Here is an 18,181-nt window from a genome sequence, read left to right on the forward strand (position 1 = left end):
CATGGGCTTGTTATTGGCAGGAATCAACAATGGACTGATACATTTTCTTATTAAACAGTATTGTTGTGTCTGCTTGCATAGACCTATTATCCCAGTTACTTGGGAGGCTAACACAGAATAATCCCAAATTCAACGTAAGTTCAAGGCCAAGCTGGGAAGCTGATTGAGGCCAGGCTCTCAAACTGGTGCCTGCCTGGCTTGTGCAAGGTTCTAGGTTCGATCTCCAGTACTTCAAAATGTGTGTGTGTGTGTGTGTGTGTGTGTGTGTGTGTGTGTGTAATAAAATATCTCCTACTCAATATTAATAACCATTCATCATTGTGTGACTAAATGATGGTAGTTCTCATTCAATGGGAACAACTGCACAAGTTAGGGACAGTTGCTTCTAAATGAAATTAGGATAAATTATTTGGATAATACAACACACGTCAAGAAGGGGCATGGTGAGGCTGGGAGGTTGGCTCGACAGCTAGGAGCACTTCCTGCTCTTGCAGATGACCCTGCTTTGGTTCCCAGAACCTACACAGTGGTTCACAACCATATGTAACTCCAGTTCCAGGGGATTCAACACCCAGCCTTTGCTGACCTCTAGTACTGAGCACCCATATGTATGGTGCACATACATACATGGTACACCTACAAACATGCAGACGAAACATTCACCAATATAAAATGAAGAATCTATGAAAGGGGAGAGTGGCAATTATACCTCACTCTATTAAGTCATATACTCTGTAATATACTACAGCTGTTGCCAGCCTTCACATTAATGGTGCTTTTCTACATGGGTCTTGTATAATGCTGAGAGTTGGTATTAACGTAGCGATGTCATTTTAAAATGGCACTATAAATCCTTAAAACCCAAAGATTTAAAGGTATAAGCTCATAGTTCTAAATCAAATAACCTAATCTGGCTCTTTTAACTCAAATTATCATTAGGTCTACATAGATACTTAATAAAGAGGTGTTTATTTTTAAACCTTAAAACATAGGAAAGATCTAAAGATGAAATAGTTTGTTTAAAAAAAAAAACCTCAGTTATGTCCTCCTTAGCCATCCATCTCCTCAGAGAACAAATTAATTGTTCCAATCCAGTACGCAAGAAAGAAACAGTCGGCAAAGGGTGAACATCAGTGGTACATTTTGAGTTTACCCTATTTATCTTGAATGTAAGATCTCATGACCCACTAAGACTCAGTTCACAGTGTTTTTATGAAAAATAATGGCTGAAATTGAATGTCTTAATTTACATTTAATGCAATTAAGAATGGTTTAAATGATGACTGATGAACAGCTCACACAGACGTCAGTCAGTTTCATCAGAATAAATTGAAGTCAGTGTCAACGAATGCTCCACTGATGAATCCCACTTTACATGAAATTAATAAAAATAAGGAAATATAATCCTTAACTAATTGCAAAATGGTCTGGAATTCCCCTGAATTTTGAAGGGGAAACATGTGACTGAGAAACGCACGGAGCTCATTTGGAATCTACCCAAAGTGACTCTATCTGCTAACAGCCAGAGAGTAACTGGGCACAGACTTACGGATGCGATCATGTAAATAGTCATCAAGAGAGGCAAGGTGGGAAAAAGAGGAAAGGAAGAAAAAGGAGAAAAAAGAGAGGAAGAACATGGAAAGTAAAGAGAAGGAGAGGAGGGAGGGTGGAAGAGAAGTGAAGGATGCCTCTCCCAGTGCCCTGTGCTAAGCGGCAGAGGCCGCCGCACTGTAGGCCTGACTCGCGCCTCACAGAGATCGCCTTTCCTTCCACCGTAGACCATGAAGCTTTGTGGATTGGAGCAGATGTTGCTGCTTTTGAAGTTAATAGAAACTTTATGGACCATTTTTCACTCTCTCATCTAGGAGCAAATGTCAACTGTAGTTTTATTCAAAACCTGAATTCTTGGCTCAAGTACTAATTGCTGCTAATGTGTTTAAATCCCAATTCTCAAGGAGTGGGGGGGGGGGGAAGTGTTTTTCCAATGGAAAAACTGGATTAATACTTGCATACTCATAATGCTTGAATAAACAGGAAAAATACTAAGCTTCCCAGACACACAATTCTATAAACTACCATGGAAGGCCTGAAAATGAAGTTACTCTGAATTTATGAGGCTACTGTATTCAGAATGAAATGGCTATTGACACTCCCAATTTTTTTTAAAGCTGTTAAGGGATTAAAAGGGGGAGAAGGTTCACTTTATAAGCTGTATGTGTGGATGCACTTGCGTGAGTCAGAGGACACCATCTTCTTCACAGGATGGACACAGGCTCTCAGTTTTGCATAGCAAGCATTTCTACCCACTTCGCCTCCTCAGCAGCCCTGGCTCTGACAGGAGTAACTATGATCCCTACACTTCGGAGCTAACAGTGTACTTCAGTCATGACACAGTGCTTTTAATGTTTTTTTCTTACCCATTTAAAAAATGTGTAGAGAATTCAGAACTTCGTTTTCTGTTTTTGTTGTTGTTGTTGTTGTTGTTGTTGTTGTTGTTGTTGTTTTTGTGTATGTGTGTTTGTGTGTGTGTGTGTGTGTGTGTGTGTGTGTGTGTGTGTGTGTGTGTGTGTGTTTGAGATAGGGTTTTTCTGTGTAGCCTTGGCTGTCCTGGAACTCGCTCTGTTAATGAGACTGGCCTCGAACGCATAGAGCTACACCTGCCTCTGCCTCCTGAGTGCTGGCTGGGATTAAAGGTGTGCGCCACCACTGCCCAGTGAGAATTCAGAGCTTATGGAACGGAGCTAAAAAGAAGCGATGGTAGAGTCTGAAGTAGGTCTCTCGGTTCCAAATCTGCTCTGGTTAGTGTTTACAGACCTCTGCTGTAGCTGTGAGGCTAACAGCAATTGTAAAGCTTTTGGAAGTGCTCAGCAATGGCTGCTCCTTTTTAAGAACTATAAATGGTGGCCTTTAAATGTTAGCTACCTATTTTGTCTCGTTCCGCATTGTAGACCTCATTCTGGAACTCCCAATAGCTGATGAAGAGTAGTGAGTAATTAGACATTCCCCAGGCACAGTTTCCACCTGAGTACTTCCTAGTTTCCTACCACAGGTTACAAGGAAGGAGGGATAAAGCCAGACTGGAATGTGTTAATGCAGTCAGTCATCAGAGTACTGAAAATTCGGGGGTTAAAACTATTCCCACAATTGAAATTTTCAGTTCCAATGCACTCACATGTATTGGGCCACAGTTTCTTTTTATTATTATTATTATTTGTGGTGCTTGGGAATCAAACCTAGGACTCTGTGCATGCCCAGCAAGGCTTTCCACCTCTGAGCCCAAAGCAGTGGAGACCGTCGATTTCATTAAACAATTCCTCAAGCTATTATTTGGCTCATGTTTGATCAAAATGTCAGTCAACAATTGATTTTTGAGTAACCAAGTATATGATTTTCATTGAACATCTTGTATTAGATTAATCCAGCGGCAAATTAGTGTCTAACATGGGGTCTCTGTGGTTCCTATGTAGCAGTCAGTTTTATTTTCTACACTTTTTCTTTCTTTTCTCTCTCTTCATCTCTCTCCCTCCTTCGCTCCTTTCTTGTGGTGTTGGCCATCAAACCTAGGGCTTTGTCTCCACTCTCTCAATTGCAAGAGAGACTCGTGGAAGAAGAAAGCGTGTAGTTTCTTCCCATGCCGTTGGCTTTCTCAGAGGTTCCCTTTACTCACTTCCCTTACTCGCTCCACAGGTTGCAGCCCAGTCTGCTTGCAGGCACACAATTTCCATCCATAGCTCAAAACTGCATCCACAAGGATGTCAGAAGGGGAGTCCTCCTTACAGAGACATCGTAGGCTCAGTTTTCTTAACCAATATATTTTATTAAGAACTTAGTAATCAAGCGTACATCACTTATAACCCGACTAACCTAAACGATAAGAAAAGAGGATTAAAGAATAACAAAACCGTAAGGATATCAGTTCTGAGGAACAACTCTCCTGGCATAATCAGCAGGATTTCTTCTGCTGGATCCTGTAGTAACCAGAACCTGGAACCACAGCAGGAGCCCGGAACCCTGAAGCCTTCCTTCCAGTGGTTCTCTCTAGGAGCGTCTTGAAGTGCAGCGATGAACAGTCAAAACTATCCCAAGTCTCCAAAGGCCCCGCCTCCCATTCTGGGCTCCTTTATATATCTCTTCCCAGAGTCTGTTCACAGGATCTTTTCAGCTGGCAACAATCAAGCTCCCACATGAGGTGGTTTGTCTTCTAGTGGATTAACCTCACCAGTTCTCACAAGACCGTTCCGATCCCACACTTGGGATCCTAACAAAAACGGGTTTATCTCTCCTTCAAGACTTACTTGAGCAATGTCTGTCAGAACTCTCTGTGCTCTGAACAGCATCCTCTCCTCTCTGATGCTTTAGCCTCAGTGCCTCTCAGAGCAACATTTGAACAAGCTTACCCAAGGACATCACAGCACGGCTACCTGGACCAATTCCCACCACAGCAAATTTTCTAAGAATAAACCTTTTTTTTTCATCTCCTGCTAGTCCTCATTCCACTCCTGCTAAAGAGAGCTCTGCTAACGAGACCCCCAGCAATAAAGGTCCATTTCAGTTAGAATTCTACAGTGGTTTCTGGTCTTACCTTCTCTACCGGAAACTCTGTTCCTTGGGTTTGAGACCAGAAACCTAGAGGGAGGAAAGTATCCAGCATAGACAATGTGTAAGCCAGAGAATCCCGGGAGGGCTTTTTATATGCATCTTTAAGGGATTTTACTCAACGGACTTTATTCAGTGTTATTTCTCATACTGAAAAATCTAAGGCTAATGCTTGGGCTGGATTTTAAAGACTGAATTTTTTTCTGCTGGTACAAATAGTATGGACACAGTAAAAGTACTTGAGAGAAGCCTAATGAGCCATTTCTTACACCCCATTACCCTTAGTCTGATATGACGGAGTGCAGGCGCTAACTACCCTCTCTCTCTCACAGTGACATGGATCTACAATGGGTCTTAAGACACAATTTCCCATACACCTCAACACTTCCTTGGGTTGCAATTTTAATAAGAAAGACAAGGTTGTTATACTCCTACAATTTTTCCAAATACATACATATATATGCATATATATTTGACACTTCTTAACCTTAAACACAAAGACAAAAGCATACATAATTTAAAAAACAGATTTTTTAATTACAAGAATTACATTTCACTGTAGCCTCTATTCAAGAGAAAAATAACCTAAAACACAAATTTAGAAAAGTAAAGACATATTTAAGACATATTCTGTAGTATCTGAATGAGTCCTAATACTGTATATTATTCATAATGTATTAAGTATATACCACAGTATAATGTCTAGGATAGTGAACATGTTTGCTCCCAGCATTATAACATGCTAACCTGTAAAAGAAGTATCTTTACCTTTTCTGAAAGAGCTGAGGAATAAGCTGTGCTGCTCAGATTCGATTAGACGAAAAGAACTTCACATGAGTTGATTTAGTAACCTGTAAAATAGGCTTGAGTGCACATGATCCTTGAAGTTGCATTTCTAGAGGAGATGTGTAAGGACACAGCAAGCCATCTGCTGTTAGTATCTGAGTATCCCATTACATTTAATCTTCAAGGGTTTGGGTAAGGATTGCAGCGGCATGGATAGGGCAGAGATCCCCTCATTACATAGCAGAAGCTTAGCACACACTAAAGAGTGGAAAGAGGTCGCAGTCAGAGCACAATGGCAGACCAATGAGTCACACAGGTCTATTCCAAAGCCCTTGTCAGTCCCTGCTGCCAGCCATGAGCATCTGCTCCCCCCAGCGTGCAGGGTTAAATGCCACCCTTGCCTTTCTGTGTGTGATGATACTTCAGAAACACACTGGGAGACACTACAGAGCTTCTCTATACCTGGGTTAATCTTGCGGAAAACACTAAAGTCTCTTCACAGAATTTGTACATGGTGCCAAGGAGAACGTGGGGGGGGGGGAGGTTAAGTAAGATGGATGTTTTGTGCCTCCCCCCATGAGCATACAGGATCCCTAATCTGAAGGATGCTGTGGTCCACTGGGGTTTGTTGGGATATACTGGCAGGCAGGAAGGCAGGAAGAGCAGATGCAGTCTTCCTAATGCCACAGAGGACAGGACAGATCTCCCCTGGATAAGCATCTGCTCTGTGCAAAGCTCATGGCACACTTATAACACATGACTGTCCTCTATTAGAACATCCTCACTCTTTCATTAAAATCAATATTTTATCTGTGTTCTAGCCTGTTCCTTCCAGTCTCTTGAAAATCATAAATTCCTTTTGTTTCTGTCTTGCTTATATTGCTGGCCTTTCTTTGCCCCCCCCCCATGTATAAATATGGGGAAAATCTCCCACCTTCTAACACAATATCCCTTTAAATACTACCTTGCTTATTTTCTTCCTTTCACATCAAATGCCTCAAAGTAATTTTTTTGTTTTTTGAGACAGGGTTTCTCTTGTGTAGCCTTGGCTGTGCTAGACTTACTTTGTAGACCAGGCTGGCCTCGGGCTCACAGAGATCCACCTGCCTCTGCCTTCCTGAGTGCTGTGATTAAAGGTGTGTGCTCAAAATAATTTTTTTTAATTTTTATTTATTATGTATACAGTGCTCTGTCTGCATGTCCACCTGCATGCCAGAGGAGGCCATTAGATCACATCATAGATGGTTGTGAGCCACCATGTGGTTGCTGGGAATTGAATTCAGGACCTCTAGAAGAGCAGTTGATGCTCTGAACTGCTGAGCCATTTCTCCAGCCCCTCAAATAATTTTTATGCACAAAATTGGCCCCTTAACTATCTGCTCAGGTAGACCAAGAAAGGGGCTGACAAGGCCTCCCCCCTCCCAGGATATGTAGGCAGTTTCTAGGACAAAAACATTTCTTTTGTGGTTTGGCCTGCCCTAAGATGAGCATGTTCCTATAAGTAACCCCAATTAAAGCCATGGGTTCACCAAACTACAGGTGCTGGTTTGAAAGAAAATGGCTCCATAGGCTCATAAGGAGTGGCATTATTGGGAGGTGTGGCCTTGTTGGAGTAGGTGTGGCTTTGTTGGAGGAAGAGCATCACTAGGGGTGGGCTTTGAGGTCTTGAGTAAGGTCTAGTGTGACATTCGCGTCCTGCTTCCTGCTGATCCCAAAGTAGATTTCTCAGCTCCTTCTCCAGCACCATGTCTGACACTGTAAGCCAGCTCCAATTAAATGTTTTCTTTTATAAGAGTTGACATGGTTGTGGTGTCTCTTCACAGCAATAAAAAACCATAACTAAGTTATTGCACATGGTAGAATCACTCACAGAGGTGAGTAGCCAGTTTGTTCACATTTACACAGGAGAAGTCCACACAACAAGTAAGAAAGGGAAGATCGGGTGGGGAGCAGAGATGGAGTTTGAAGGAAGGAATTCAGAGACGGACAGCTAGAACTGAGGAATTATTTGAGGGGTGGTATGGAAACCTAGTGCAGGGGAAACTTCACAAAATATATGCCTGCAATCCTAGTGAAGTCTCCTAATGTCGAGGAAGACGGAGTCCCAATGGGTTATCTCTTGTTACCAAAGAAACCTTCCAGTACCTGAACTGGGTTGTGTCCAATCAAGCTGTTGGCCAAAAGGATTCCTCTAACTCAACTGGGCAAAGCTCATATGAACTCACAGAGACAAAAGCAGTAAGCACAGGGTCCTCCTCTGTTTATACAGGATGGCTTTCAGTTTAGCATTCGTATGGGATTCATGAGCTATGTAAAGGTGTATGCCACTACATCAGCACCTGGTTTGTTGTTGTTTCTGTTTGGTTTGGTTTTTGTTTTAATTTCCTGGAGCCAAACAGTGTCATGAGGTAGTTATGTGCCTGGAATATTAGGAGAGTATTTTAGTCCATTTTATGCTGTTATATCAAACTGTCAAAGACTTGGTAACTTATAAAGAGAAGAAACTTTGTTTCCCTGGGTCTGAAGGCTAGGAAGTCCAAGGCCAGGGGGCTTGTGTCTGGTGAGGCTTTCATGCTACAGCCCCTTAAGAAAAGACAGTAGGTCAAGCAAGCAAGAGGGGACCAGACTTGTTCTTGGAGCAAACCCACCATCATCATGGCTCATCTGTTTCTTCAATTACTACATAGTCCACGTATGCTGATCTACCTACCAACACTACCAACAGCATGGGTTGCTCCCTACACCTTATATAGAGCGGTATCTGAACCACAATGGAGGGCAAGAGGAAGCGTTTACAGTGCAGCATAATTTAAATTCCTAATGATGTCCTCTGTTGTTTTTGCCCACTCATCTTCAGCCTTCCCCTAGTCCAAGTCAAACTCTTTCCACACAGGCCCTACCATCTCATCTCTCCTACTTCCAAATCATTATTTACTCCTTTTCAATGTGCGAGCTACACATTTGTGTTTCTTTCCCAACCCGTTTCCTTGTGGCCACTCATTCCATTTGAAGGCCAACCACAGTACTCCTCCAAAGGCAGCTGACAAAACAGTAACCTCTCTCATCCACATTTTTAGTAGAAAATATTGAATGAAACCATGAGTAATTTGGCAAATACTTTTTTTTTTGTATCTATGAACCAAGCAGCTCTTTTTTGGTGCTACTTTGCAACAAACAAAAGGAATGGAGTTCTGCCCTCAGAGAGTTTAAGTGCCAATGGCAGATAAAAAGGAAAGAAATTCTTAACACTTTGGGGAGTGATGAGATGTGTGTTAGGAAGAGGAAGCTATATGAGGGCGGAGGATGCTGGAAGGATGCTGGTTCAGTAGGACACTCAGGGAGGACTGTTGAGAAGCATCCTTTAAGCAGAGACCTGAATGCCAGCAAAGTGGTATCCCAGGCAGCATGAGCACCAAAAGCAACTTGGAGATTTTCTGCAAAGGCTGAGGGAGTTTTAAGTACAGCAATGCTACCTTAACACATAAGGAGAGAAGATGTGTGGTCACAAATTCATAGACCAGAAGCCAGGAGATTAAAATGGGAAAAGGGGACCAAATAAACTACAGAGAAAGGGCATGGTGGCACATGCCTATGGTCCCAGCACTTGGGAGGCTACGGCAGGAGGATCACAGTTAACAAGGCCATAGGTAGGTACAGTTATAACTTTGATTGTGTCTGGTGACAGAGTGATACTTAAAATAATCATAATAAAAATTATATAGTAAAATATGATACAGCTACTACAAATGATGTGAAGGAATACACAAAGACACAGGAAAATGTTTATAACATGGTAAATACACAAACAAAGCAGGTTACAAAAACAGATTGTCTGCATAATATATTTACCCAGGTATAGTATTTTGTTAAATTTTTATAAAAAGATACACATACAACAAGTATTGAAGGCACTTAGCCCTTCGCCAGTAGTGGTACTGATGCGAAGAGTTAGCCCTCGACTTCCAAACTGCGGGTTGTGACCAAATGCAGCGTCACATAAAGTGAATGCAAGGGCCGTGGTGGTAAATCTGACAATAGTAAAAGGTTTCTGAACACATAACTAAAAATGAATCCAAAGCCAGGTGCAGCGACACACGCCTGTAATCCCAGCACTCCAAGAGGCAGAGGCAGGTGGACCAGGGCTACACAGAGAAACCCTGTCTCAAAAGAAAAAAACAAGAAAGAAAGAAAGAAAGAAAGAAAGAAAGAAAGAAAGAAAGAAAGAAAGAAAATGAGGCTTTTCTGGCAGTGCATGGCCCTTGCCCATCACGTGACTTCCCTGCAGCTGGTTCTGAACACAACCAGCCTCAGGCGGTGCACACACCACACAGCTGCAGTGCATGCTGCCAATACCTGCGCGCAGACTCCAGCTCACTGTATTATATGAGAATTTCAGTCTCTACACATAAAGCTCTCTGCTTTTATATAAACATAGGTTTAACTAAAGAAAGTAAAGACCCCTACCATCATTCCCCAGCATGAAATGCCAAGTTAAATCTTTGGAACTGTATTGTGTTAGAATATCTGACTTTAAAACTTGCTGTTTGCTAAAAACAAACAAACAAACACTTGCTGTTTGAGTTGATGATTTGAGTTTCATTAAAAAAAAAGTCTTTGAATGAATTTGGGTTTGGACTTAAGATAGAATTTCCAACACTCTGAAATGGCCATAGCATATTTCTACCATTTTATAACATTTATGCAAAGTGACATTTTGTGCATTGATCAGCCCTGAAAATCATTGAAGATGTAATATCAAGTCTTCAACCAAGACTGGGGGGCAAGGGACAGGTAAAGTCCGGAGTTAACACGTATCACTGACCTGAACCTGGCCAACACCTCAGCCTCTGGGAATTGCAAGGCCTTCCCTCTGTTTGCAGAAACTATCAGCAGCTCCTCCTCCTGCTGTTGGATGGCTGCAATCAGAAACTGCTCCCCTACAGAGGCCTCAGACCTAACCGACATCCTCCTCATTTCTGCTGCAGTAATAAATGCAAATAGTGTGATTTCTGTGGTACTGATGCATCTTCCTCTGAGAGCACAGCGCACGGATCCCACCATCCTTTTCTGTATGAGTGTCTGTTGTCTCTTTTTGGGTCCAATTGGGTCAATCCCTAAACCGTGGCAAAGATTTAATCCATTAGGTAAGAAAAAGAAGCACATTAATTTTGTTAGCCTGCAAACTTGGTTTTTTAATAAATAGTAAAATTACATGCACGTCCAAGAATCATTTGAAAATAAACTTCTTTTAAAATTTTTTACATTCACTTATTTGCATGTGTTTGTGCACATGTATGTGCTCTCTCACTCGCATGCACATGGTTCTGTGTGCATGCCGTAAGTGCGTGCTGAGGTCAGAGAGAAACGTGAGAGGCGAGGGGCTGTCTTCTCCCACCCTGCAGGCCTGGGGCTCAAGCTCAGGGGGGTCAGACGTCAGCCTTCTCACTTGACCCTGAAAGTAAAGGTCTTTATATTACTGGTAAGTGTTTAATTTGTTTAACTGTCTCTGTAACTATCCATGGAAGGTCCCAGGGCTCGGGGCAGAACTAGGACATGTATCTGACTCGCCGCAGTCTAACCTGCGTTCCCGCCGCCGCCCACAGCCAGGTCCTCAATCGGGTACTTACTCCATCTCCTAAGTCCTTAGGTTTCTGCTGATATGTATCCAAACAGGAAACTAGAGGTAACAGATCACTGTTATTCATAATATAATACAAAATTGCTGAATTCTAGATTTTAAACGCTAATCTGCACTACACTGAAAAAAAAGGGGGCTCTCAATATATAGACACATGTACAGATAATGTGTCGGACTCTCCATACTAATCATGCCAAATACAGATAAACACACTACATGCCAGCATAAATTATAAAAAAAATATTTAAAAAAAACACAGAAATTATCAAGGAAGTAGTAACATTCTTGGAAAGCAAAACGCTGTTTCTGTGGTACCAGGAGCCACTTATTCCCTGGATGCGCAGGTTTCCCAGCTATGACTACTGACCAGGAGGACCAGAACAGTCTGTCAGAATCAGACAGCCTAGCCCCTCCTCTCTATGGTAACGCAGGGCAGCCCTTCGCTGTCGGCTGGGGGAGGGGGGGGCTACTTGTAATTACCATTAATTAATTGAATGCAGCCTGCTTTGCTTCGGGAAAATGTGTTGCCTTCACTGTGGTTTAGAAGACTACATCTGGGGTTCTAAAGTACAAGCACATAGACTTTATAAATACCTTTATTACTCTCCTTCGGTGAGCACAGACACAGGAAACCGCTCTTCTGTTTTGATAAGAAAGTGAGAACTGTGGAAATGGAGGCTTTTCCCTGGGAGGAAAAAGTTTTGTGTTCTGTTCTATTTTGTTTTGTTTTGTTTTTTGTAGCTATCTGATGTTGGAAAGCAAAATCCAGATGAAGTCCTAGGGAGAGCTAATAAAATCTATTTGATATTTAAGGTGTTTGCACTTTATTTACTCTAAATGGTTTAAAGATATTTGAATTTGTGTACTAAATTAGATCAAATAGAAAATAGAAAAGATTTGTCACAGGTATAGAGTGCATGACCAATAAAATCAAGTTCAGCTATGAGAAGCAGTGTTTATAAATATGGGGGAGAGTTGCCTCAATATTTTTATAATTTTATGTGCATTATTTTTCCACATCTTAAAGCTGCCGAAGTATAGAAAAGTATAAGACTTCAATAATGGTTACTAGCATGATTTGCTTTTATTACCTTTCTGTTCAGGACCCTTGTTTCTCCTTGTAGTATGTCGAATTGCCCCCAAAACCGCATTATACAGCAGAGAAATGTTGTTCACACTTCACTGGCTATTGATTTACTTTATTTATTGGCACAAAATCAGCTTGAGATAAACATTTTGTCCCCCGTTTCCACTATTGTAAATGGTATACTTCATTGTAAGGAAGGTAAACCCAAATGTGCAGGGTCACAATTCGACACGGCTTTCTAATCAATGTGTGAAAAATTATCTAATGAATAATGGGTTGCACATTTCCACAAACAAATTAACCAGGGTGAGACTGAAACTAATGATTATATTTATCTAATGTAATTTCACATCTGTTACTAGTGATAGTCTTTTTTTTTTTTCATCCATGGTGTCCTCAAAATTACAACTTGGCTTTTCAGAACCAGCGATAAGACATCAGTTTAACCAGAAAAGAGCCAAGTTTCTGGAAATATTTTTCAAATGCTAGAGGCCTAAGAAATATGATGCAATTTTATAAAAATTGGATACCTTTTGATCATTACTTCTGTTGCATTTCAAAGTATTACCTATGGACTTAATTCAATAAAAGTTAGGTAAAATTCTATCATTCACTCTCAGAAGAAGGGTACAGTGCAATGGTTCAGTGGGTAAATGCACCTGATGCCAAGCCTGAGGACCTGAGTTCAATTCCCGAGACCCACATAGTAGAAGGAAAGAACTGACTCCTTCCAACTGCCCTCTGACCTCCAAAGATACACCATAGCACCCTGCCTGACACTAAGTAAATGTCTTTAAATTTTTTTAATTTAAAAAAAAAATCTTGAAAGAAGCAAAATGAATCCACTTAACACTGTAAAGCCATCCTTAATTTTATTTGTTTTTATATTTAATCTTGATTTTTATTTTTATTTTAAAACAGAAGCCAGTCAAACTTAGAAAAGTGTAGTTTAATTTTAAACTTAAAAACACTAACAGCAAAACCACTTAGGACACCTGAGGCTCCCAGGAAAGCCAGATCAACTGATTCCATCAGAAAGTACCTAGCCCCACACAGAATAAAGCCACCCCAGAAACCAATTTCCAACAAGCATAGTCTTTCAGTCATGGTCTCCTGCTTCCAGGCCACCCACCAGGGACTCAGGGGAGTCTTCTGCTTTAACATCAACAGCCAAAGGACTGTGCCTGAAGCACATGGGAAGCTGTAGGAGCCAGCGTGCTGTGCCGCAGTGCACACCAGCGTGCTGTGCTGCCCACCCTCAAAGCTTTTTAATTCGGTTTACAAAACAGAAAAGCAGGGGACAGAGACACATGGAAACAAAGGGCTGCAGCAAGAGTGGTCCTCAGCTTGATGAAATCTCAAACTTAGTTTATCCTAAACACTTACGGCCCCAAAGATCTTTTATTTATGGGTTATATAGATATGTGCAGTATTAAAAGTTATAGCTGGAAATTCTCAAAAGCATTTACTCACTAGTTCACTTTAAAATCATCAGAATAAACCTATTATATGTTAACATAACTAACATCTTACTTAAAATAACTAATTTGGGGCTGGCAAAGATGGTTCAGCCAATAGAGGCACTTGCCATGAAACCCAGTAACCTGAGTCCAATCCCCAGGACGCACGGCGGGAAGGTGGGATGCTCATGGTCCTCTGGCCTCTGCACTTGCACACACACTCAAAATAAATAAATGCAAATTTTTAATTAAAATAATTTTTACCTCCCCTTCCTACAAAGAGAGGAAGAGAGGGGAAGAGAGACAGAGAGAGAGAGAGAGAGAGAGAGAGAGAGAGAGAGAGAGAGAGAGAGACTGCCTTAATAGAAGACAGCTTGACTCTTATAAATGAGCCTGGCTCCAATTTGTCAAGGTATGTTGATTTACTGAAATATATAAAGTGAATCCAGCCATGTATGTGTGTATATAGTGGGAAACAAGATATTATTTTGTTGTTTTGATAACTGCAGAAAGTCAGCTTTAATAAACAAAAGGCTTCTGACTGTCAGTCTAAATATAGACTCCAACTCTGTATTATGGACGTTTCTGTACTTGAAAGCATATTTAAGGTAAGTGTGAAAATGTGCTCCTATAATCTTAACACTTGACGGGAGCAGCTGGAGCTTCAGGACTTCAGGGTCCTTCTTGGCTACATAACAAGCTGGCCAGCCTGATCTGGAAGGAAGGAGGGAGGGAGGGAAGGAGGGAGGGAGAGAAGGAGGGAGGGAGAGAAGGAGGGAGGGGGAAGAAAAAAGAGAGGGGGGAGGGAAAGGAGGGGGAGGGGAAGGGAAAGAAAGAAAGAAAGAGGGGAAGGAGGAGGGAGGGAGAGGAGGGGAGGAAGGAAGGAAGGAAGGAAGGAAAGAAGGAAGGAAGGAAGGAAGGAAGGAAGGAAGGAAGGAAGGCACTAACTATATTGGTTTATTGTGCACTTTGGTTCGGCGTTCTTATTTGTGCTAGGGCCCATGCTAGGCAAGCACTGTGGCTCTGAGTTCTGCCCTCAGCCCTCATCTTGAACTCTGAATAGATCCTCCACTACCATATATTAGTTATTTAGGAACTATTAGTTCACTGACTGACACAAACCTTCCAACTGACATTTTATCATACCATATTTTTAAATCACATCAATTAATATGACCGCAGTCTCCTCAGGAAGTCTTTAGAGGTTGAGCACCATCAAGCTCACAGTTCAAGTTTCCTTAAATGTCTCATTGCTGGTATTCTATATAAACTACCTCCTGAATTTTCAGTACATAAAATGATACAGTACATAAAAAATTTTATGCTGTCAGTTGTTTTCCCTGACATTTTCAGGAAGGATCACTTACTCTAGAGATGTCTGCCAAAGTCTCAACTCTGAATAGCAGCTATTTGTCAGCTGATCTAAGTGAGGCAGGCCGTGGGAAGGGCAGCTGGCTACGTGCAGTTCACTCACATGAGCTCCTTGCCGTGGTGCACTGACAAAGGTGCTCCATGCAGGCTTCCTTTTCAGCATCCAGAATATTGTAAAGATGGTCACACAAGAGTTGAGACATCAAAAATGGTCTTAAACATTTTTCCTTTCATTGTATAGATGCTAACAGAAACACAATCGCTGTTGGCACAGGGTGGCAGCATAGCACTTGCGTACTTTAAATATGAGCGGCTTTACTTGCCATTGCTTTTGAACCATCAGAGCAAACAGAGAACATTTTGTCATCTCAGGTTACACTTTGGGCTCCCATTCCTCCTGAAAGGGGACTTGCAGACCTCTTACAAGCCACTCAGAGAATGACTGCTCTAGAGCCCATTGGCCTGTGCATATGCAAGGAAGGTCCTGACTAGGAGAGGCTGGAATATGCTTTCTAAAAACAATGCAAAGTCCGAGCAGGGTGAAGTGATGCATGCCCTTAATCCTAGCACTCTGCAGAGGCAGGTGGATCGCTGAGAGTTCAAGGCCAGCCTGCCTGGTCTACACAGTGAGTCCAGATATGCAGACATTTTAGGGAAAAGTATCTTGAACATTATTGAATGTTCATTTAATTTGGTTACCCTTATCACTTGTCTCATTTTAAAAGTTGCTCTATTTATTTCTGTATCATTACCAGACTCAACCCTTGGCAAATTACAAATGAAATTTCATGGTTCTGCCTACACCAGCAAATGCCTCTGAGGCCTTGAGCCTTGTGCTGACTAAATTTTTGTCAATTTGTCACAAGCTAAAATCATCTAAGAGAAGGGAACCTCAATTGAAAAAAATGCCTCCATGAGATCAGGCTGTAGACACGGCAAACCTGTAGGACATTTTAAAATTAGTGATTGGGCTCTTTTTCGTGGTGTCTCCTAGGTAGTCAGCTGTGCCAAGATGAAGCTGATACCTCCTTCCCTGCCACCGGCTGACAGAAGCTCATGGAAGTGGACATGAACGAGAGGTTCTTACATTCTATGGGAAGTGCACGGCCACAGAAGTAGCTGCTGACGCTCTGGGCAAAGAGTGGAAGGGTTATGTGGTTTAGATCAGTGGTGAGAATGACAAGCAAGGTTTTCCCATGAAACAAGGCATTTCGACCCATGGCAGAGTGCACCTGCTGTTGAGTAAGGGGCGTTCTTGTTACAGACCAAGAGCTGAAGAGAGGAAGTGCAAGTCTGTTCATGGCTGCATTGTGGATGCCAATCTCTGTTCTCAACTTGGTTATTGTAAAAAAAAAAAAAAAAAAAAAAAAAAAAAAAAAAAAAGGAAAGAAGGATGTTCCTGGACTGACAGATACTACCAGGCCTCACCAGCTGGAACCTAAAAGAATTAGCAGAATCCAGAAGCTCTTTAATCTCTCTAAAGAAAATGGCGCCCACCAATATGTTGTCAGAAAGCCCTTAAACAAAGAAGGTAAGAAGCCCAGGAGCAAAACACTCAAGACTCAGCATCTTGTCACTCCCAGTGTCCTGCAACACAGATGCCAAAGCGCAGCTCTGAAGTGCACTAAGAAAATGAGGAGGAGGCTGCAGAATACACTAAACTTGTGGCCAAGAGAATGAAGGAAGCCAAAGAGAAGCGCCAGGAACAGATTGCCAAGAGACGCAGGCTGTCCTCGCTGAGAGCTTCTACTTCTGAGTCCAGTGAAAAATAAGTCTTGCCGGGCAGTGGTGGCACACGCCTTTAATCCCAGCACTTGGGAGGTGGAGGCAGGTAGATCTTTGTGAGTTCGAGGCCAGCCTAGTCTACAAAGCGAGTCCAGGACAGCCAAGGCTGCACAGAGAAACCCTGTCTTGGAAAAAACAAACAAAATAATAATAAGTCTTTAAGAGTAACAAATACATGATCATACCTTTTTTAAAATTTTAGTGATTGGTGTGGGAGGGCCCAGCCCACTGTGGGTGGTACTATCGCTGGGCTGGTGGTCCTGGGTTCTATAAGAAAGCAGGCTGAGCAAACCATGAGAACAAGGCAGTAAGCAGCAGCCTCCAAGGCCTCTGCATCAGCTTCAGCATGGTTTGAGTTCCTGCCTTGTTGTTCCTCAATAGACTGCAATTCAGAATACAGCAGCCAAATAAGCCCCCTCCTCCCCAAGTTGCTTTTGGTGTTGTTGCTTCATCGCAGCAACTGATGCCCTAACTAAGACAAGCCCTCTTGATGACCAAAATTAAAAGAAAATCTTCATTTATACTAGATATTATATCTCTTTATGTGATCTGTCTATATTAGAATGCAGTGCACCCTGACACAGCGACCTGTTTAGTTCATTACTTTATCCTTAGTTCACAGAGCAGTACCTAGCTCATAATAGGCACAACAAATATTTACTGAGTGAGTTTTGCCATGTGAGCCTATACAAAGGATAAGCTTAAAATGATGTAATTGACCATTTTGTAAACACGTCCAGATGAGTGCCCCAATCTTCAAAATAATCACTTAGAGGGACCATAAGCTTTTTTAGCAATGCTACAGCTACTGATCAGTGTTTTGAACATGAAGGGTGATGGTTAGTGTACTGCCCACGGACTCTGAAATACTTCAGCTTAAAATCTGGTTTTAGCAATTACCACCAATTGATATGAAATTGGGTAATGACCTAACCCCTTTTGACATTACGTCCTTGATTAGAAAACAGAGGAAAATTACCATTTCACAGATATTGTGAAAATGAAATTACATCTATAAAAATAATTCCTAGCAAATAGGATATAATAATAAGTGCACGCTAAGCGCTGGTGTCTAGATGTTTGGTATTAGATTGCCATGCACTTATTGCCCACCCCTCCTTTTTCCCTTTCAATCTCCAATTGCTTCTATACAATGTCTCTCCTTACTTCTCAGTCTATATGATTTGAATGAAACTTCAGAATTAGGTTAATTGGTTCGAGCCTACGTAGCCTGCACATCATTTCCCCGGGAGCATTCACTTGCACAAGGTGACTAGTCATTGAAATTTGATATTATTGTGTAGAATCCTGGGGGAAACACAGGTGAGGCTGAAGGGATATAGGTTGGAACTGTTACCGTCATCCTACAACCGAGAGAAAGAGCGTGTCTGCGAATGGAACCCAGCTGGAAGTCAGAGCTGAGAGATACAGAAGGGAGAAAAAGGCTGTGAGAACAGT

At 41.8% G+C, this 18,181-nt stretch overlaps 1 pseudogene across 1 annotated transcript; it reads left to right on the plus strand.

The window, feature by feature from the left end:
- Positions 1-13,669: 13,669 nt before the first annotated feature.
- Positions 13,670-16,710, plus strand: LOC311608089 (small ribosomal subunit protein eS6-like; annotated as a pseudogene). Its single transcript has 3 exons — positions 13,670-13,744; positions 14,921-14,993; positions 15,933-16,710. The product of its transcript is annotated as a small ribosomal subunit protein eS6-like (transcript).
- Positions 16,711-18,181: the final 1,471 nt, after the last annotated feature.

The sequence above is a fragment of the Acomys minous genome (genome assembly GCF_964271855.1).
Source record: "Acomys minous genome assembly, chromosome: 11".
NCBI lineage: Eukaryota > Metazoa > Chordata > Mammalia > Rodentia > Muridae > Acomys > Acomys minous.